The sequence below is a fragment of the Polyodon spathula genome, chromosome 11, assembly GCF_017654505.1.
Source record: "Polyodon spathula isolate WHYD16114869_AA chromosome 11, ASM1765450v1, whole genome shotgun sequence".
NCBI classification, from domain to species: domain Eukaryota; kingdom Metazoa; phylum Chordata; class Actinopteri; order Acipenseriformes; family Polyodontidae; genus Polyodon; species Polyodon spathula.
In genome coordinates, this window is record NC_054544.1 from 37,848,526 (window position 1) to 37,861,816 (window position 13,291).

At 35.6% G+C, this 13,291-nt stretch overlaps 1 protein-coding gene across 2 annotated transcripts in view; it reads right to left on the reverse strand.

Moving 5' to 3' along the window:
* The window catches only part of LOC121322880 (F-box-like/WD repeat-containing protein TBL1XR1), a 54,832-nt gene extending 41,757 nt beyond the window's left edge, over positions 1 to 13,075 (reverse strand). For both annotated transcript variants that reach the window (XM_041263384.1, XM_041263383.1), the window contains exon 1: positions 12,789 to 13,075. The gene's annotated coding sequence lies outside the window, so the exon portion shown is untranslated. The remainder of the gene's footprint in view (positions 1 to 12,788) is intronic.
* Between the last annotated feature and the right edge of the window lie 216 nt (positions 13,076 to 13,291).

Here is a 13,291-nt window from a genome sequence, read left to right on the forward strand (position 1 = left end):
TTAATTACTTAATTAATAATCTTCATCCCACAAAGCACCTTAAAGACACTGTTTGGTATACACTAGAGCTAATCGGAGTGAATTATTTAGCAACAATGTTACGAAGAATAAGCAGGAAGGCAGGCACTTCACAGATATACAACTAAACAAGGTTTATTGATAGTTATGTAAAGTCTTTATAAAAAAATTTATTGCTTTTACCTGAAACAAAAAAAAAAATTAAAATGTTTTACTTTAATATTATTTTTAGTTCATAGGGACTATTTTCTGTTGTGGAAGGTTATACCTCAAAATGTTAATAAAACTTTAGAAACTACATAGATTTCTCCTTTCTTTTTTTTATAAAACATTTATAAATTAATTTTATAAAAGTAATAAGGCATGCACTAAGAAGTGACAATATCCAGCACAAACCATGTCCTCTCTCGTGACTTATTTCTTAATTGAAAATCATATTTTTATATAAATGGAATAAAACATTTACATGCAGTTTAAAAATATGTTATAATGAACAGTAAATCAGGTTTTTATAATTTGAATAAAAATACGTTGTTTATGTACACGTAATTGATGCTGCTTGTGATACATACAGTACGCTTGCATTGCAGCAGCACCTTATTGCGGCCAATTGAAATAACTGCAGCGGAAGTAGACAAAACAAAGCTTTATTTAACAGTCTACTACGATACTACCTTACGCTTGTCAAGCGACCCCAGAGATTGATTGTGCCTTGTTGATACATCAACAGTTGCTTGCAGTTTCCATTCAACTTTGTTTTGTTGTCTGGGCATTTAACAAAAAAAGATCCCACACAGCAAGGGGTTACAAGACATTTCTTTCAATACAGCTTAGGCCAGGGGTCTCCAACCCTGGTCCTGCAGAGCCCCTATCCAGCAGGTTTTATAGGTGTCTTTACATCATCAGTGGATAAAGATCTGGAACACCTGTTAATCTTGACTAATTAAGCCAATAATTGGTTCAATTAAGTAACAGATTGGTTGAAACAAAAACCAGCAGCCACAGTAGCTCTCCAGGATTAGGGTTGGAGACCCCTGGCTTAGGCTATACAATGCTTTGCTGTCAAGATGGCAAATGAAGAAAGTCAAGTTCTGCCTCTGGATAACAAGAGCTGGAGAGGGGGGAGGGGCAGACGGTGCTCAGTTTTCGAAATTAATTATTAGTGCTAGCATATATTTTGTATGTTTCAAACATAAATTCTACCATAGCACTTCTCTTACATTGTCTTGTACACTAGGTATTCAGAACATATTTTACTGAAGCACTGCAACTGCTATACGTATCGCCCCCAGGGCTTTGGCATAATATACCGTGCTCCATACAAGGCAGCAGCGCCATAAAGAGTGGCTACGTGGTAGTGGATTTTATTACAACAACAACAACTTTTGTTTATGTAATAATGTAGTATACAAATCAAAAGATCGAATTTTGCATGCAAGTGATATTTAATGTGTGATTCATAATATATTCACACATTGTTAAACGGTTTCTGTTAACAGAAGAGGAAAAAACAAGAAAAAAAAAAAAAGAGTGTGTGAATGCTGCCTGACAAACCTTCGAAGGTTTAGAACTAACTTTGAATTCCTGGCTGGTGACCTAACCTTCGAACCTTAAGACACAGCCCTCTTCAATTCATATAATGTTTCTGTTGGAGATTGTACCATTTCTATCTTAATGTGAGTGTGAATACCCTTCTTTAATCTAATCCACAAAGGTCAGTCTGTGAGCTTGATTACTATTAACAAGTTTTCTTAATAACGCTTTGTGAACTCATTTTGGGTGTTCTTGTGCTAATTACATAATCTGTACAATCCAATAAGGTGTAACACTTTTTACATCTTCTCAATGGAGCGTTACTTAAACCAGGAGAAGCCAATTTAAAAAAAAAAAAAAAAAAAGAAAAAAAAGAAGATGCACAGTATTAATGACAAGAACAGTAGGAAGATGTCTGACATTCTTTGGTAACATAGAAGGTGTCAGAGAGTTAGGCAGGGGAAATCCTGTCCACCCGATATCAAGCCCAGAATAAAATGTAGACAGTTTCCCAGATGGCATGCTTGTTATGGTTCTGCCTCACATGGCAAGCAATACCAGAATTCTGTGATGACCTTAGACCTGAATTGGAATCTACTACCAGGCAATCACATGCAATACCTGTTGAGGCTAAAGTTTTATCAGAAAATTTAAGTAGCATAAGGTCTGAGCTATTTCCACCTTTTTTTTTTTTTTTTTTTTTTTGGTTTGGTTTTTTTTTGTTACTGTTGCTAGATTTGTGCCTAGAACTATAAAGATTACAGGTACATGTCATACATGAAATGAAGGTGCATACACTGGGCTTCCATAAAAAAAAGTTAAACAGTCTCACCACCCCGTTTAGTATCAATCAATCAAATTTACTTTGTATAGCGCCTTTCATACCACAGCATCCCAAGCACTTCACATTACAAATAAATATACTATACAATAACAAAATATACAATAAAATATCAGAAAACATCCAAAAACAAATGGGGAAAAAAAATTAATAAATAAATAAAATACATGTTAACACAATTCTAAAATAGGCCACCCCAATCTACAAAAAGGCCTCTGCATAAAAATCTGTTTTAAACTTTGATTTAAATGCATTTATTGAGTCAGGTTTACAGACTTCAGTTAGAAGATTGTTCCATAATACAGGTGCATTATGACTAAAGACCACAAGAGCTGTGTTTTATCATTGTAGTCACCAGAAGCGCAGCATCAGCAGATCTCAACTAGCATCTAGGGACATACGGTAAAAGCATATCACTAATATAAGCAAGGCAATTCCCACAGACAGAATTAAATGTCATTAATAAAATTTAAAAAATAACTCTGTACTTCACTAGAAGCCGATGCAAGCAAGCAAGCAAGAACAAGTGTAATATGTTCAAATCTTTTTACCTGTCAGAATTCATGCAGCTGTATTCTGAACCTGCTGTATGTGATTGATAAGTTTACAAGGCAGACCAGCCAATAGGGCATTACAGTAGTCCAGGTGGGATGAAACAAAGGTATGAATTAAAATTTCTACGTCAGATTCTGCAAGATACAAACGGACTTGAGATATATTCCGCAAATGATAATAAGCAGACTTCACTATAGTTGAAATGTGATGCTGTAAACTAAGTAGAATCAAATAAGACTTTTCACAGCTTGCGACGCGCTAATGGGGGGGGCTGCCAAAGGTCATTGGTCGTGGGATTTTATTTAATGCTGTTTTAGAGCCAACTAAAAGAAATTCAGTTTTATTTGCATTTAACTGCAAAATAAATGTTGACATCAAAGCCCCTATTTTGTCAAGGCAAGTTGATAGTCTGGAGTTTACATTTACATCATTTGAACCCATTTTTAAATACAATTGGGTGTCATTCGCATAAGAGTGGAAATTAAAACCATGTTGTCTGATCACATTACCCAGCTGTAGCATATACAAATTAAAAAGTAAAGGACCAAGAACAAAGCCCTGTAGAACCCCAGAAACAGCAAGAGAATTACCGATTTTGATCCTCCAAGGAGGACACAAATTGATGTCAGGAGGTTAAGTAGGACCGCAACCAGGACAGTACTGTGCCAGTAATGCCAACAGTTTTCTTAAGGCGATCAAGAAGAATTGTGTGATCAATGGTGTCAAATGCAGCAAATATATCCAAAAAGAAAATCCCAGATAACAGCTCCTGTTCAGATAACAAAAACCACAGAAAAAGACACTTTAGAAAAAAAAAACATTATTGTTTATAAAATGTATTTTAGCATGGCCAGCTCCAATCTGACGGTGAACAAAAACTTAATGTAGGGAACATTAATTTCTAAAAATTTGAACAAATTGGATAATAAAGGAATTATGGCCATATATACAAGAGAGACCAAAAGCAACCAAAAAAAAAACAGAACTGAAATGTGCAAAAAGAAAAAAATTATTCGTCCCACGGAACCTGACCATGTGGTGCAAGACGGAGCTATTCACTGTGGCTTCAGAGGACTGCAAAATGGCAACCATGGTAATCCAACCCTAACAGCTGGCTTGTCTCTTGCATCTGATCCCCAAATAAGAAAAACTAATATTTATCAGAACATAGGTCCTTGTGTCTTTAATGTCGCCATTTCTCTTCTTTTGTAAAGAATGGAGATACAATATCCATTAGATACTGTCCGAGGAGTGGATGCCGTGTCAGTGTCACCAATTCATTCAATGCTTTCCATGTTTAGTTAATTGGACTTATTTCCAGAGGGTTTAAATGTCCAGTGGCAGTCCACCACCCAAACAGATCATTAAAGTCCATCTTTTTTTTTAGTACATTTTCTGCAATACTGATTTCCAAATTATGTCTCTCCTTGTTTGGTCATGTTCTGTTCCTTGACTTCCAAATATCATTTTATAGTTATTAATAACCTCATCAACTAAAAGCAATTGCTTGAACACCAGACCAAGCCAAAACTGCCCAGACAGGGCACAATGTGAAACGTCTTAAAACCATACCATACCATGATTACTGTAGTCTATAGCTATATGCCAGCAGTCTGCTCCAGAAGAATTTTAATGTATTAAATATGAAAATTAATAAAATTATTTAATATGTAAACTACAGAGACAGAGCAATTGTGTGGTACAGTTTAAATTTGTTTGCATTGTTTTAATCTCGCTAAACAAATGATTAGTCAGAGAAAATCACACAATAATTAATTTCACATTACAGATACAATTCGAAAAAAAAAAAATGTTACCTAATGTAATAATAATATTACAACATGAATGGTAAAACTGTGTTAAAAAAAAAAAAAAAAAAAAAGCCATTAGGACATTTGTGAATTACAGCGGATGCAAGGAGTAAAGTTTGGAATTATAATAACACACCTCTGTCTTAACTCTAGTTTTACCACTGTTACGTGAATCAGGCCCTAAGCCTTTAACCCTTTGGGGTCCTATGTCAGTCAGACCCTTTCCAATATCATCAAGCACAGGTCTCTAGTTATTTTATCTCCGAAAAAAGCAGAGAAAACCTTTCAATGGCCGAATACAGTGAGGCCTTGCACCAGAGACCTAACACGGACATTAAAAAAACAAGACAGTTGCTTCTGCATCCAGCGCTCAAAGAATATTACAGACATTTGCAGAGCTTTTTGAAATGTTATAGTAATAAAATAATGACTTGGATAACATTATTGAGGAGTTTGGTGATAAAACAAGTGATCAGGAGAGGATTTATCATTATGCACGACTATGAAGAGGTATGTGATAAATACAGCGAACAAGGAGTGGGGCTTGTCTGGAGATGCAGTACTGAGTGTCCTGTTGATACGCAATGCCTTTTAAACCTGTTTTACTGTGAAAAAAAAATACTTTTAAACAGCGCATGTGAAAATAAATTGGACTTGACACGTCTGACAGGCACTGAATAAATGGACAGCTAAGGGTTGAAAATTCAGGACTTTGAATGACGTACTAGAGGTTTAATTGGTGTTTTTTCCATTTTGACAAAAACTGTGCTAATGACAATTTGGAGTTAACAGCTTTGAGAATCTAGCCCGATGTGTCTAGGTGTCTCAAACTGTATAGGTTTATGCATTGCATCCAGAATTCATTATTACATTTATCTGCTATTTTGGACTGAAACATATATGAAATTTAAAAACAATGTCTCAGTTAAATATGTTCCTCGGAAAAGTCAAAGTCAAAATGATGAAGAAAAACACTGTCCAAAGTGGAAATAAGTGCTTGCAAAACATTACTGAAAAACATAATCAAACCCCTGACAACTAGTTTGTATTCTAATCTGTGCTTCAACCAGTGCGTAATAACACAGTACCTGAAATATAGCAGAATTTGGATAAAATGTAAGTTATCGCACTATAGCCAAATGCAATCTGAAACATCTATAGTAGGCTAGCAGTATATGGCAAAAGTTTTCTGGCATGTGGTGTTGCTTCCATATGCAATCTCGTGAGAGACAGACATTCCCATGAAGGTGAACAATAGGTTTTTGCCCTAGAAAGTTGGGCAAATGGAACAACCCTGCTTTTGTGTATGCATACTAGCGAATGTAAAACATTTGCATTTTAGGCTGTAGAACTTTTAGTGGGAGCAATTTTTCAAGTGGTTTAAGTCTGACATCAATTTGAATCATTGTATACAGTATTTAGTAGAACTTTCATACTTGTGTTAAGAAAAAAAATATTTCTTGAATAACAAAACAAAAAGGTAGAAGGTAAGGCAAAGACTCCAGATTCAACTTCATTTCTGCCACAAAGTACTGGGTATAGAAAAGCCCTGGTTACAGTGAAGAGTATTATACACTGCAAATCAAGGGTTTCATTCTGCAGAAGATTCTTCAGATAATGGCACACGCTGCCCAAGGAGCTTTTCAGTCTGTGCTAATTTATATCTATTGGCAGCTCCCCTCCCCCACAGCTTGACTCTTAGAAAAAACAGACTTTATACTGTAGTGCCTCTTTGTTGTTCTAACACTTTGCTACAAAGAAAATTAAGTACCAGAGATAATAAAAAAAAAAAAAAAATCCTTGACTGAATCCTTACATTAAGGTATATTTCCCATTATTGTTTACAAATCTAATATTAAACTAGCCCTTGCAGTCTATGGTAAGATACACAAAAGGCTCCCTGTGACTCCACCTCACCTCAACAAATTTATAACATACTTTATGGAAATGCTGTTTACAGTGCAGTTTGGAACACATTTGCTAGTAAATTTAAGTAACACACCAACAGTACAACTATAACAAGCAACACTTGGGAGTTATTCAAATATAAAAACACTAGTGTTGTAAATTGAACCCTGACATTTATATCGATTAACATGCAAATTCTAACGACGACTGTCGGTCATTATCGAGTTAAAATGTTAAAAAAAAAAAAAAAAAAAAAAATCCCTCAAAGGAATAATAAGTCATCTTTTTATAGAGCATGGCATAAAAAACTCATTCAAACAAATCCCAGTGTTTTAAGATCTTTTTTTTTTTTTTTTTTTTTTTAAATATATTCCTGCCGTCACTAGCCTTGGTCTTGTTTTGTGTAAAATCTGACACATTTCCAGTGTAAACATAACGGTAAATTAAGAAAAAAAAAAGAAGAAGAAAAATCAACCCCACTGTGCAAAGGAGAAAAAAAAAACACGGTTAGAAAACTACATTAACATTATGGCCTTTTCACATGGAAATAATTCAACTTCTCATTTGTTTTTAATTTGCTGTTGGTTACAATTTATGAATTACATGGCCCAGCTTCTGCAAGCGAAAGCAGCAGTCCCTTCCAGTGTGCCACAGCTATAGAGATGCAGTTCACTTTTTGTTGTCATATTTAAATCAAAACTTTACATTACTTTGCATAGCCGCTTAGATTTGCATTATCGTCAGTGAATATAACTAGATCGTCATTCTTCCAAACAGTACATTAGAGATAGCCTGCCCTTTCCTGCAACAGAACTTTTGACAGTGACAACTCCGGCTGATCATTTTATTTTGCTTCTCCATACTTGAAAATGTATAATATCTCTTTAATACATGCAAATGGATTTAATATAAATGGACTTAGTGACCACATCGCAACCAATATATGAATTGCACACCTCCGATATAGGATTGTCAATATTCTGAAATATTTTCACATAAAACACTGAAATCTGGGGAAAGTGTTTTTTCAGCGAAGTACAGAGGTTTTGATAGATTACCTCTGTGTGTGCAAACATTTGTCGATAGGACGGAGCAACAGAAAACATTTTTTTAATCTTATTTGACAGAACAAATAACGTAAGGTTTTACTCAACACAATGTAATTGAGATCAACATTCTCTTGCATAACACAATGTATGCTTCTTAACATAAATAACTGTCAGTAAACAAATAAGACCAGTATTGTTTTTTTGTTGTTGAGTAGCTGAGTACATTTTCAGTGCCAGTATTACTATACTTTCTTCCACATACTGAACAATACAGGAAGCTGCAGGGAATGATTTTTGGGAACATTCCACAGACATACATTAAACTTATCCAGAATCTGTAATGGCACTTCTTCCCCAGATCTTTATTCAGACACATGTGAAAGAATACGTGTTCTAACTATGTGAAATACATTGGATTTACAGCATTTTTCCATGTCTTTCTTACGTTTCTCTAAAGCAGGCTGCGATGTCTTTTCTCTCCGCGCTTTAGACACTAAATGCCCCTCAGCAACGTCACACGAAAAAAAAAAAACTATCAGGAAGTGAACATCAGTCCCTCCCCTATCCAATGATATGTGTTTCAAGCCTGTATTGCAAAGTACGGTGGCCCTGTAAGTCATCAAAACAAAGTGCGTTTTTTTATCATGTTTACACTATCACGGTCCTAGAAGTCACTTCAGTATGATCATGTTAACATGGTACTTAAAAGGGTTAAAAATGAATAATACTTTTTTATACAAGTGTTGATAGATCTAGTATGTTTTTTTCATTTGTTTGTTTTTTAAGAGTTACAACAATTAGCTATTTGATGCATAGATTATTGATCTTTCATCCTTAAAGTTCCCAATCGTCAATTACATATTGTTGAATCAATGCATCAAATTAGCACACAGTTTAAAGTCTCCCATATCCTGTATAATTGTAAATCTCGAAAAACTACTCACTTCTAAATCTTTTGTAGTATTTTTGTATTACTTTAGTATAAATACATGTTAATTTGGATTCATATGTTGTTTTTTTCTGACTTTATGTAACGAAAAGACACACATTTGCCCGTTTTCCCATTGGAAATAGTGATATTTTGAAATATCACTGTCCTGGTCACAAAAGCAAAGTTTGTGGGGAATAATAGCCATTTTCTATACTTTTGAGGCATAAACAATTAGGAAATAACACTTACTACCCAGGAACAAAAATTGTGTTACATAGTGTAATCAATGTGTGAAAATAAATTGGACCTGACGCACCTGACAAGCGCTGAATAAATGGACCGCTAAGGGTTAATTTCTGCATCATCCCAGCTGCTACCCCTTAAAACAGACACTGTTTTGATCTACTACCTTCAACGTAGTATGGGAGTGGTCTGAGCTACTTCACAACACTGACGCGTTAAGGCCGGCCCAGGGCCTGCGTTGGGTTCACACATGCAGACAGACCAGCCCTGAGGCAGCACTGCTACTTTAGGCCGTACCAAAAAGCTGGTCTAAATTTCACCCGGGCCAGGGCCGCCTTTTCATTTTTCGAGCGTTCACACGAGATAAGGCAGCCCTGGGTCGGCCTAAACTGCAAGTGTGAACGGGGTGCTAGCTGCTTAATTGAGGTTTAACCATTCTTTCTTTTCCATACATTGTGCTTATTCTAAACAGAACACTACATCATAGTGTTCTGTGTGTGCTGTGGTTATTTCACTCATAAGGATGGCTATTTGCATTGTCAAAACTTTACGCAGCCCACTGAAATAATGTTTATTGAGGCACTGCAGAGTGTATGTGGAGTAATTTCTGCCTTAAATACCATGTACTCTCAGATCTCTCTTCTGCACTCTAGTACACAAAATATACAAAAATAATCCCCAATGACTTCACAAGCCACCAGTAAAGCACCTATTTTCCGTTAGATATTTTTATCTGATACACAGTCCAAAACAGGAAACCACTCACTGAGCTCAATATACTTAAAAAATAATAAACTGATACTTAAAAAATAACTAACTAACTAACTAGGGTGCAGATGTCACTTATTGTTTATAAAATGTCTAAACCTTTAATTAAAAATAAAAAATTCAGATACAGAAATGTTCAACAGTCATGGTGCCAACGCAGATAATTTACTAAAACTGTGCAGTTAAAATTAAAACAGCATTTGTAGAGACACCCACCTCAGCACAGTGTGGTTAAAAAACAGTATGATGATAAAGTTGATGACCAAATCAGGTATTATAGAATTTTAGAAAATGGGCTTTTTATTTCCTGGCATCTCATTGGCTAGTACCCTTGGCAGGGGAGTGCATTAACTTTCAATAGATGACCAGGAAATAAAAACTCCCAGCATAAGCGCCTTTTCACCTGGACAGATATCCCTGAGCAACCTACTCATTGTTTTAAACCATAAAATTTGTTTCTGTCTTTTTGTTGGTAACAGTTGCCATTTCCTAACCTCAATAAGACCCTCCACGGTGGGCGGTACCCAGACCTTCCAGGGGTTATAAGGCACCCCCGCCCCATCGCACCTGTGGCGTCAGGCCTCACTAAGCCCTTGGGCGGTCCGGTATTGCCCAATACTGCCCGCCGTGTCGGGTCTTTACATATACAGTACGAATTAGCAACGAAAAGTTAAATCCCAATTATTTATTTTTTTTATTTAACCAGGAAAGTCCCATTGAGATTAAATTCTCTTTTTTTCAGGAAGACCTGGTCAAGAAGGTGGCAATAAATTGATAATCAGTTCTCTAATGCAAAAATGTACATGTGACATACAGATGACCAGATGTATGGAAAGACAGGCACCTGATATACAATGATACCTGAGGTGCATTCAACTAGGACAACGGTCGCAAACGTTTGAGAACAGTTTTAAACTTTTTTTCTGTTGGTGGTTTGTTTGCTAACTGAGGCGAACACTCTTGTTTGCATAAAACAATAATGGAGACAGGCTGACTCTGGGGGATGGACAAGTGTTTTGTATTGTGTTTACATACATGTGTTTTCATGTATGTTTAATATTATAATGTGACTTATAAAATATTGGTATTTTTCAATAAAAATTGATAATGTATGCATTTATTATGATGATGATGATAAGGGTCTGTTTACTTAGAAAGAAAAAAGGATTAATTCTAGTTTTAAAATAGCTAATCTGGCCATTTAGCTTTTGGATTTTAGGATGTGCTGCATATTTGAAATGTTTGTGGAATGTTCAGTAAACCATTCAGCTAGCCTTGTTCAAAGCTAACACAGTTCATTGTAAAGGTCACTGATGAACGCACCTCAGTGTTTCATGACAACTGAATAAGCGGTTCTGTGGATATGCAAAAATGCGTGGAGTGTGACATACGTACATACAACTGCCTCCATTTCCTCCCCAGTTTTTTGTACCATCCCATCCCTCAAGTGGGTCAGTGAGAAAACGTTTGCTATCTAAATTAAGTATGAACATATTTAAAGCCGCCTTATTATTCTGCAATTTGCTTATTATATAATGAGTGAACGCTTGTCCAGTGTTTTCAGTCTTGGGTTGACTTACATCTTATATCAGGGACTGGGAGAGAGGAACACAGAGATCTGGGGGCTCTGCAATAACTTTGATAGTGACAGATTGTAAAAAGAATTCAATGAAAATACATCACAATTAAAAGATGAAAATGTGGTTGAACAGGAGCCCTGTATATTTTCTGGAGTATACCAAAAAAAAAAAAAAAATCAACTCAAGCCGCTACTGTAAAGTTCAAATCCCCTCCCCCATGCTGTTGTCAACTGGCTGACAAGCAGTAGAATTACATAACTCTGCCTGCTGTAATTTGGGACAGAACACTGAAATTAGTAATTTAGGAGAGATACTTTCTCAACACCAGGTATGTAAACCGACACAAAATCTGAATGTATTGTTCCTACTTTAACATTTCAATGACACTTTATTTTGTAAAAAAAATAAAAAATTAAAAAATAAATTCCAATTCAGTGATTGTATTTAAAATGGCTTAGATTTACCTCAGCTTCTATACAACATGTGATACCTGCTTACATTGAGAAACACTTATCTTTATTTATTTATTTATTTGTTTAACAAAAATACTTTAACAGGTTACAAATCCATTCCTGGGAGATCTGTAATTTATCTTGAAAATAAATTTTGTTCCCATTCCATTACACCAATGTCTGCAACAGTTAGCTGGAAATTCTTTCAGTTTCAAATCACCATACAAATAATTGCAAGCTACAGTAGCATATATTTTACACAAATAGCTAAATGTGCTAATTATGGTATTTACATTTGTAGTAAACTGTAGTTACTCAAACCTGGACAAATTCTACTGAGTATACACTAAATCCGTTGTTTACAAACACAGCAGTATTTACAATTGTGAATAAGATATATCAATAACAAAAGCACAAGTGTGATTGTAACAACCTTATCACAACAATAATAACACTATATATAGTACAAACAACAGGGGTCCCAATGTGTCAGCTCCCCTCCCCCAACACCATGAGTTACAGTAGAGCCGAGCCACATTTCGGCTACGCAACAATTCTCTAGAAAGCTGGACATTTACAGTGTGCACAAACATAAACAACCTTTAGAACAGTATCATAATAATTAAGTATCGCTCCCTCTTCAAAGAAACGAGTACATTTACCTTACAAATTCATCTTAGGTATAACATGAGGGCTGCTTGGTTAAACATGCTTTCCACATGTATTCCCCAATTAACTCTTTATCCTTAAAGTGACAATATAGCCAAAATAACAGTAAGTACAAACACCACGAACAGTTGGGTTTAATTAATAAATAAATTCTCATTATTTATAAAGCTACAACAAAATACATAGGCTGTGTTTTGAAGATGCACGCCATGTCCCAGACACACAGTGGCCCATCCCCCACCAAACCCAAACACACACACACACACACACACATTGAAAATACACCACACTTTCCTTTCCACTGTTTCTAACAAAATTCAATTCAAACATTCACTACTGATTAACGTTTAAATGTTGTATACTATTTAGGCTACTTTACAGTTTACCACGGCTCTAAAACACATAAAAAACAAAGCTGAACCCAACTTACTTTAGGATCCAGATCACACAGTGAGTGCCTTCTCTGCTCTGCTGCTGTGTGGAATTTACTCTGCAAAAATATATTTTTCAATATGGTTGTAATTTCTCGTTATAAGCCCAGTTGGAGATGGATGTTCGGTAGGTAAATTCCCAAGTATGCGTTACGTTATGGTTTATTGTGTATACTGTTTATAAAAAAATAAATAAATAAATAAATAAACTAGACAGAAGAGAAATTGAGGGAGATTGTGAGGTTGTTACTAAGAGAAAGAGCCAAACGGTTCAGGAGCAGCCAACGGCTCTCTCAGACACTCAAACACAGAAGAGGTGACCAGCCAGGCAGAAATGGGACAGGCCTCAGCAACTATTCCTGCTGCAGCTGTATACACACGAACGAGTGCATCGTGTATTAACCAGTCTGCTAGTTTCATTACTGGGGAAATTGCTTACTACAAACAGAAAAAAAGCGTTGTTCACTTGGAAAATGTACAAGGCATTCTGATTAAAACATTC